This window comes from Dermochelys coriacea, chromosome 27, assembly GCF_009764565.3.
Source record: "Dermochelys coriacea isolate rDerCor1 chromosome 27, rDerCor1.pri.v4, whole genome shotgun sequence".
Taxonomy (NCBI): Eukaryota; Metazoa; Chordata; order Testudines; family Dermochelyidae; genus Dermochelys; species Dermochelys coriacea.
In genome coordinates, this window is record NC_050094.1 from 14,429,927 (window position 1) to 14,440,010 (window position 10,084).

Consider the following 10,084-nt stretch of genomic DNA (forward strand, 5'->3'; position numbering starts at 1 on the left):
GGGCAAAGCATTACCCGCAGGGCGTGGAGCCAGGCCAAGGCACCCCGCCCCACAAACACCCCCCACCTACAGGGCTGTGTGGGGAGCCCTTTGCACTGTGGACAGGGTCCCTGCTCTGGTCCCACATGGTCCAGTGTGGGAGAGGAGGAGGTCGGCAGAGACTCATTCAAGTGAGTCCAGGGGCCCTCGGCGAAGGGACTGAGACGTCCGTTCCAGGCTATCGGCTGGAAGAGCCGCTGCAGAGAGGCTGCAGGGGAGCCCCCTGAGACTGCACAGCCAGTCTTGACATGGCAGGAGAGGATGCCACCCTCCAAGCTGAGCAGGGATGCCCATTCAGCCCTATTCTGAACATCTGCACAGGCTCCTGGGAGTGCTGGCTCTTTGGATGGAGCTTGGAAGAACACTGCCGCTCTCCCCCATTCGACCCCTGGGTGGGGATTAGGAAGAAATTTCCCCTTTTGGGCAGGTCACTCCATAACCGCCCAGAAAGGGATCTTGCACCTTCCTCTCCCCAGCTGGTGCTGGCCACTGTCAGAGAGCAGGGACTGAAGCGAATGGACCATGGACCTGTTCTGCTATGGAAATTCCTATGTGCCCATCTTGCTTATCAAGGAATAAGTGCCCACTGATCTGTGCCTGACCCTCTCAGCAGGAAAGCGCAGTGTCTATCTTTCCCCTTTAGGTTTAGTTTATTTTAGGCCTCCTGTCTCCAATACTTCTTGGACTATAACTTTTAAAACTCTTCAGCTGATGAAGGCGTGCTAGCTTGTTACCGTGGAGCGCTAAATTTATTGTTTGCCATAAAATTATAAATTTGCCATAAACCCCACCGTTCACTGCAGAAGTGAAAACATTACGAGCGCTGTCCTGCCCCGTGTGCTCACTGAGATACAGCGAATCAAGCATAGTCCCCGGGCCGGGCCACAGATAACTACAGGGGAGGCAGGAGCTGACAACCAGCTTTAAATCACACAAAGACGCTCAGAGAGTTCAGAGACATTCCGATATAACAAGATACATTTCTGTTCTAAAGAGATCCCAGTGGCTTTAAATGAATCTCCAAAATCACAAACATGCCATTAACAGAGCCATACAATTAACTTGGGACAGCTGCTGTATTTGCATAACAGCAGAACTATGACTGACAGCATGGAAGCTCATCAGAAGCTTAATGGTGGGGTCTGGATGAGCTCTTATCTTTGCAGCTCTGCTTGTAAAAAGTGAGGTGCTTCCAGAGAAAGGAGGTGGCTTTTGAACACCGCGTTCAGCTCTGGTCACCCCATTTCAAAAAAAGATACATTGAGCTATTTCTCCAATCTGTAAGGCCGCGAAGAAGTTGTGGGCCTGCTATAGAGAAACAAGCCTTTTCCCTCACCCTGAAGAAATGTGACAGAGCAGAACTTGCAGTAACTAGATCACTAACCCCCACCCCCATGTTCTGATGCAGCACTGCTCATCCACTGATCTCCAAGCAATTTACGGAGGAGGACAGTAACTCTATCCTCATTTTACAGCTGGGAAAAACACAGGCACAAAGACATGAAACGCTTCACCCGAGGTTCCCCAGTAGGCTAGCATGAGAGCTGGGAACAAGACCCACATCTCTACCCATTGCCTCTTCATTATTACTGTGACGGCGGCAAGAAAGAGGGCGTTCCTCAAAGGCACAAGTGGCAGTGAGGCATTTAAATCTCATTGGTGAGATCCTGGCCCCAGTGAAATTAACGGCAAAACACCCATTGACTTCAGCCGGGCCAGGATTTCACTTGTGTCTTTCATACTCCCCCTCCAGAGTCACTTCAGACCCGAAGACTCCACTCCAGCATCCCATGCCTGTTCAGAGATGCACTTAAGCATGTGCTTAATTGTTCTGTTGAATCAGGGCCTTCATCTGACACCGGCCATTCTTTCTATGTATTTCAGATTCTTCATTGGCAACAGCCTGGCGGAGCCAAGAGGAAAATCTGAAATTCCAAGTTCACAAGATTGTTGAATTTCAGAATAAAAAGCGTGACACACTGGCCCTCCAGGCAAAAGTGACCTCTTTCTGGGAGAATGCACATATTCATTTCTTTCTCTTTATAGGCGCTATCCCTGAGCCAGTTCTAACTCCAGGGTAAAAATTACAGTTTGCTTCATCAGGCATGCATTGATTGAATTAATTCCAAAGTCACCCAGGAGGGAAATCTGGGAAACAGTTTAAAAATAAACAAATAAATAAATAAATAAATGGAAAGAAGAGAAGAAAAAGGCAAAACCCAGCAAAAAATGGGTGAATGGCACATAATGAACGTTCTGGGGCGTGAAACAGTATTTCTGCATCGCATCATCTGAGCTGGCGTGGCACAGCATCCGGCCGGATCGGTGCTCCCTAGGAAGGCCCCTGCATCTCACCCTTTACATGCTATTATAATACTAGACCGGAAAGCAGCATCAGTGTGACTGGATTCGGGACTGGACTGTGAGGGCATCTGCTCACCTTTGACCGTAAACTTCAAAATGTTTTTTTTTCTGTTTTGTTATTTTTAAAGAACGTTGACATTCACATGGTGAGGAACGATGCCAGTGAATTGTCTCTACCTCTGTCGACGGTTAACGAGCTAATCAGTGACTGCAGCTCTGCGGCAATGCAATGGCGTTGCTGCGATGGTGAAACGTGGCAGTTGCTAGCTCGGCGCCCCGACGTATGGGGCCGGGATTGTCGTTATTGCCACAGGAAGAGTGCTTGTAACTAAGCTACACACAGTCGCATGGTTTGGTGGGGACTATTTTCAGAAAAGAACTCCCTGGGAAAACCCATAGTAACAGGCACGTTCTGTCGGCTAGCAATAACGACGGGCAACACTTACGTTCGTGCTTAACCTTAAGCTTGTGCTTCAGTGCTTGGCTGAATCAGGGACTTGGTTCTCGTTTCCCAGAGGGGGACAGGTACCTAGGTGATTCTTAGTACACTAGACCTACCCTAGATCAAGACCTCATTGTGCTGGGTGTGATACAAACACATACGAGATTGTCCCTCACCCTCGATCTATCCAAGGCAGACAAACAGTGGGAGAAAAGTTGAGCATCAATATTCTTATCCCCATTTTGTAGAGCTGGGAACTGAGCCATACAGAGTTAAGAGACTTGTCCAAGGTCACACAGCAAGTCTGTGGCAGAACCAGGAACAGACTCCAGACTTCCTCCCTGATCCCAGTGCAGCGTCTTCCACACAAGATTCTCTGTCTCTCCCCTTGAGTCTGTCAGGCTGATCAACAGGCCATATTACTTATGCTGCACAGAGCAGTGTTGTCTAGTGGTTAGAGCACAGTGGTTTGAGCCAGGACTCTTGGTTTTGTCTACCTGTTCTGCCACTGACTTGCTCCATGTCCTTGGGTAAGTCACGTCACCTCTCCGAGCCTCAGTTTCCCCAACTGCCCAGAGGGGATTATTAGAGGCATTCAGATACGGTACTGTTGTGACAAGTGGGGTATAAATGCAGCTGGAGAAAAAGACAGACAGGGATGGCAACAGACCACCCTGATCCATCTGCAGATAACGTATCCCCCAAGTTCCATACATCATATCTGGTGCAGTGTGCATGACTAGAGAGAGAAGGATTCGGGAGTGAAAAGGTTACTCAGAACCACTGTCACCATTTGGTGTAACCCATGGATTGTGACTGTGCAGTCAAGCCTATTTCTCAGGGTGGAAACCGCTTGTTTCTGTACCCAGCGCTTAGAAGTCCAAGCAGATTGCAGGACGAATTGTCTCTCTCCTGTATCACCACATGTCTGTAACCTGGAGCCTCACAGAAAGACCTGAGCTGATGATCCAGCTAGACAGCTTGCCTCACAGCTTCCACTCCACGCCGCCCTGGCTTGGCCTCTGAAAGGTTACGAAAGACGACAATAAAACTTGTAACAATGCGTCCCCCCCATCCAAGAAAGGGAGGTGAGGGGGACGCTCATCGGAGCGGAAAAACTGCTGGGGTTGGAATAACGGAAGTGAGCACAGCTGTAAACATGGGAATAATTGCCCACGCTTTGTGAGCTGCCAGACATCGGCCGGCAGAGCCTCACAACATGCCAGAGAGGTAAGGAAGCATTATCTACCCCCAGAAAGGGAAACTGAGGCCCAAACTGCTCTTAAGACAGTAGTTCTTGACCTTAGAGACTAACAAATTTATTTGAGCATAAGCTTTCATGAGCTACAGCTCACTTCATCGGATGTAGCTCACAAAAGCTTAGGCTCAAATAAATTTGTTAGTCTCTAAGATGCCACAAGTACTCCTTTTCTTTTTGCGAATACAGACTAACACGGCTGCTACTCTGAAACTAGTTCTTGACCTTTTCCATCCTGAGACATCTCCCTCACTCATTTCTATCTAGCTGGGACCTCTTTTCCCTTCACAATAGGGGAAGGGCAGGGCGGTCGTGACCTTCCCAGCTGAAAACCCTCATTCTCGGTCACACAGGTGTACGATGCAGACGTCCAAACTTCCAACCCCTGCATTAGGCTAAGCGTACATTCCCTCTGTGAACAGGACCACTGTCAACCTTTGGATCTTTCTTTATTAAGCAGGTTGTTACAGGAAGGGACCCAGCCCCTGCAGGAAACACTCTGTATGTAGGGATTTGACCCATCATCACAGGAACTGGGTTTCTATAGCATGGTGACGGAGCCATGGCACAGCATTGGTTGGCACAGTAATGGGGGAGGGCTGGAGGGCTCACTTCCACCTGGAATGGGATTTGCATTGCAGGGGAATGTCCCCAGCTTCAGAGGGGTTTGCTCATTCCTAACCCCTCAACGAACCACTGCCTTCCAGGAACCCAGCAGCTCCCGCCAACCAGAAGGACAATTTGCAGCATTGCATCTACATGGATGTCATTAGCCAGCGCCAACCTCGAACACTGGCACACTGCACTGGTGCCAAGCAGCGACGGTGTGAACCGCTCCATGCCCTGCAGCGGGGGGGAGGGGCATATTGGGGTAGCAACAAGCAGCTTCCTGACTGCAGACCAGCCCCTAAACACCGGCAAATTGGCACTCCCAGCTCCTGTCCTCAGGCTGCCTTCAACAAGGTTACCCTCCTGCACAACTTCCTTGATCACAGTGCCGGCCCTGCCCTACCTTCGCTGGGAGCGAGATGCCGGCAGCAGTGGGGGGCCGTATTTGGTGTTACTAATCAGACGCTCCATTAAAATGATTTGCTTTGGCAAAAATGGCAGAGCCCAGAGTTCCATTGAGAGGAGCAGGACGTTTTGCTGATAAAGGGCGTAGATGCAGGATCCTCTGAGATAAAGATCACCCTGTTTCCCACTGGCTCAGTGCAGGTTGGTGCAGGAGTAACATTCTGGCCTTGGTTTGCTTTCTGGTTCGGCAGAGAACCCGCCGCTTGCTGGGTAAATACCAGGCCCCCTGCCCTTGGGCTCCAGTTCAGCAAAGCACTTATGCACCAACTTCAGCACCATTGAGGTCAGTGGGCTTAAGTATTTCACTGACTAGGGATGTGCTGAAATTCTAAGCCGAGGCCCCAGCAGCTGAGGCAGAGAAGCCAGAGAATGAGCCCAAATTTTCCTGCTTGAGCCCAAAAGGCAGCATTGCCCAACTTTGCACCTAGGTCCCAAAGACAGTGCTATACACCTAGCTAGCAAAGCACCTTCCAGGGGCGAATCTCGGAGAGCCTCTGAGCCGACCTGAGATCCTATCTGTGGTCTGCCTTAGGCTCCCAACTTTGGACATCATGCTTCTCCCGCCGAGGGGAGCCTGCACTCGCACAGATCCATAGACCTGATGGCCAGAAGGGACCATTGTGATCACCTCGTCTGACTTTGTGCCAGAGCCCTGCCCCAGTAATTCCTGTCCCCATTGCACCACGGCTCTTCGCCCTCCCGCCCGGATGTCGGAAAGGACTCCAGACTTGACTTACGGACTCCGAGCAACGGAGGATCGCCCACGTCCCTCGGGAAGTTGTTCCAGTGGGTAATTACCCTCCGCCCCCTTGGGAATCAGCCTGGGAGCAATTCAAACGCTTTCTGAAACTTGTTGGTTATTCAAAGCCACCTTCCTGACCATTCTCAAATGGAGTGACTTTGCTCATTCAGGGCCAGCATGCAGCAAGCACATGCTGCTGCTGGCCAAGCAGCACAGTCAGGAAAGGCTCCAGGTACTGGAGCTCTCTGGCCGGCACTTTTCCCGCAGACCACATTTGTTCCTGCACGTTACTTCCCCCCACGCTCCTTTTCGAACAGATCTGTGTAGCAGCCGCACTGCAGACCATCCTGCACGTGCTCTCATGACTCACTAAGACCTGCACCCTACCGCATCAGTGTCAATCCGGTGGGTTTACTCGTCTCAGAATTTCGAGGACACATTTTCATGCACCCACTGCTGCCATGAGCATGTGGGGACAGCAGCAGTTTATTTACACAGCAACAATCTGGTTCTCTCATTCTCTAGGCACTCCCAACAATGTCTGTTGTCTCTCCAATTCTCTACCCCAGGATTTAAAATCTCTGCCCTCTAGTAGCTTGAACTGAATTTCACTTCAGCTACTTTAATCAGATCTTTGGGAAAGGTTTTCTGTCCCCTCTCCCCACAGGCTGGGGGGTCAAAGCATGAGACGGCGCATGGGTGCCATTGTGCCGTGAAAGGACCTGAGCACCTGAAAGGGCGCTGAGCTTCTCAGGATTTGGCCCAGATGATCAACAGTGCAACCCCCTGCATTTTTAGCAACAGTCAGCAGATTGCAACATGCTGGAGGTTCCTGACAAGTCACAGATTCCTCCTCAGACCTGGGATCCCCAAGCTGGGCCTGTGCCCAACTCAGTGAAGTCACACTCCCCTACACCACAGCTGTTTGGGGCCGATATTCCAAAGTTCTGCCCCGACCACAGGCAACGGGGTTGGCTCTGGTGGAGGTCCAACAGAAGGCCCATATCTTGCCACTAACTTCACTGCCCAGCTCACTGCAGGATTGGGACCAAAAGATGCTCCGGTTTCTCAAAGCAGAGATCTTCTCTGCAATGATGGGGCACTGGGTATCCATTCTGAAGCCATGTGGAACAACCCCTCTCCCCACATTTGTGGCTGATACTTGGAGTAAATTCTATTCTGCTAATGCTCCATGTGACTCCCCCTTCTCCACTCCTTAAATAGTGAGTAACAGCTGCTCTCTTCCCTCACCTACACATTTGAGAGAGAAAACAAATGGTAGCAAAGTCTGGTCAGTGAGATGAGCTCATGCCAAGATCTGAAGATTCAGTGCAAAATCACTTATGATCTTGCAGCTATATCACCAAAATATAGTCGCAATCTAGTTGATATTAACAGCTATAACAAAGAACAGGGCTGGGGACATAACTAACTCAATCACCCCTTTCAACATGCACTGAAGATTGAAATCCTTAGTTTCATTATTCCAGACAAGTGGCTTTCCATGCATCTACGCAATCCAAGAACATGCATCCTCCAAGCTAAGAGTGTGCTCTTCTGCTCTGACAATTACCCTGGTGTTTTATTGCATCTTGCCACTCACATAAAATCCAATGAGTTTAGAAGGTAAGAGACTTCCCTTCCCACCCACCCAGCTGCCACATGTGCAAATTCCACATTGGGAGCTGAAGTCAACTTAGGAAATTCCTTTTTCATGCATCATCATCAATAATGAAGAGCAGGCAGGTCACATATCACCCTTAGTGATAACTCCGCAACCAGAATTTGGATTCAGTGGGTTGTGTGGGTATAACTGAGGAAGAATTTGAGCCAGCAGCGTCTTTCTCGCTGGCCATGATGTGTGACTTCCACAGGACACAAACAGACTGTCGGATCCTTGGATGACTTTGAAGAATAGACAGTGGTAAGTTAGGGACACAACAGTGGTCTTGTAAGCTGTTCAATTCTGATCTGGAGAGATCTCTTCTGCAGAGTCACTTTTCAGAATAACCTTTTCAGAAGATACAGAGACGAATTGGAGCTGCATGTTCCACCACAGCCGGTGGCTCGCCGGAATCCAGGAAGTGGGGTACACAATGAACCTCAAAACACTTTCCAGCACTCAGACGGCATTGTTTTTTTGTTGAGTTTCGCTCCACTAGCAGAGCAAGCCCCTGATTTTTAATCTGTTAAACACAAACCTCGCTTCCACATATGCAAAAGTTCACCAAGGCCCCCTACTCTCCTTTAGCTAGTGTGTTCACTAGCTATCCTGAAGGTTCCCCGCTCTGAGAAGAGGCGGATAGTGACAGATGGAATACCAGGCCACACACTCTCAGAAGAGCAAACACTTCCCTAGGAAATGCCTTTACCAGCTTGCTGCAGAAATACCTAGGGAGAGAGGCAGAAGTCAAGGGGTAGAACTGTGGCAGCTTTATGGATAATAATTGCAACTACACAGGCCCCACTGCTGTACTTGTTATAATAATCACTGATGGCACCTTGAAGCGTTTGCTTCATTTACTCTGAGAGATGAAGGGAAGGGAAGGGTGGTTTTGTGGTTAAGACACTGGACTGGGACTCAAGAAATCTGGGTTCAGCCACTGGCTTTGCCACAGACTCTGTGACTTTGAGCCAATCACGTCATCTTGCTGGGTCTCAGTTTCCCCATCTGTCAGGCGAGGATAATATTTAAGGCATTCAGATACTGTAGTGTGGTGACAAGTGGGGTATAAATGTAGGAGCAGAAAAAGACAAACAGGGATGGCAATGAACTGCCCTGCTCCATCGGCATATAGCGCATCCCTGATGAGTCATACCATATGTAAGGCAGTGAAGGACTCAGGAGTGAAAGCATCACACTGAATCATTGTCACCATCTGGAGTAACCCAAGGATTGTGACTGTAAACTCAAGCCTGTTTAGAACCCAAGAATATTTATCATGGTGGAAACAACTTATTTCTGTAGCCAAAAGTCAGAAGTCTAAGGAGACTGCAAGATGAATTGTGTCTCTCAACATCACTACATTTCTGTCACCCAGCCTGTGTCTTTGTTTTAGTTACAAACTCTTCAGGGCAGGGACTTTCTTTTCCTAAGTGTCTGTTCATTGACTAGCACAATGCATGCCTGATTTCAACAGAGGCCTCTTGGTGCTGCTGGAATACACATAATAATGAAGCAAAACATGAAAACGATAGCGCAGTCTGAAGGGTTTTACTTGCTGGATTTACTTTACAAGTATGCAGCATTGTAGCAGCTCCTTTTGGTCCCAGGAAATTTAGTGAGATGGGGTGGGGGGGAGGTAATATATTTTATTGCACCAACTTCTGTTGGTGAGACACGTGAGATTTCAAGCTCACACAGAGCTCTTCTTCAGGTAAGTCAGGTGACTTTCAGAGTGGCCGTTTTGAAGTCCCCTTGTTTGTGCGGTACGTGGGATGGACAGCACAACAACAGAAGCAGATCTAAAGGCTTGTTTTCAGAAAGGGAGAACGGTGCATAACCCAGTGTAGCAATGATCCCTGACACAGATCATCAGCATCTCAGCAAGACTGGGTCTCCGATTTATTACTGTACAGTGGACACCGAGGAGCAAATGGGGCTACATACAAAGTGGTGCAAGTCTATTGCAGTCAGCGCAGTTACACTCACCCGCTCTCGGACTGAATTTGGCCTAATGCAGTAGTGAGAGCTGGGTTCTTCGGCCTGGTCTACACCTACAACTTAGGTCTGACCTAGTTACATAACTCAGGGCTGTGAAAAATTTTGCACCCTCTGTGGCATCGTTACATTGACCGAAGCCCCACTGTAGATGCAGCTAGGTCGACTAACCCAGCAACCTCTCGAGGGGGTGGACTGACCACAGCAATGGAAACCTCCCTTTCATCGCGTTAGCAAGTGTCTACACTAGAGCGATGTAGCTGCAGCACTGTGGCCGTCCCTCTGTAGCACCTGTAGCATAGATGTACCTGGAGCTACATCTACAGCCCCCAAACTCCTGAAGAAGAAACACCCCACTAAACACAAGTACAGGATGGCGATGGAGAGACGCTCATGGGGACAATGTCAGATCTGGACCCCCAGGAACGACACTGGGGAAGCAACAGGCATCACCCACTAACACTGGGAACTCAGGCTTGATCCAAAGTCTACAGAAGTCAGTGG

The 10,084-nt window shown here is 49.3% G+C and overlaps 1 protein-coding gene across 7 annotated transcripts in view; it reads right to left on the reverse strand.

The window, feature by feature from the left end:
- Positions 1-10,084, reverse strand: part of ZNF385C (zinc finger protein 385C) — a 191,387-nt gene that overhangs the window by 39,216 nt on the left and 142,087 nt on the right. The gene's annotated exons all lie outside the window — the stretch shown is intronic.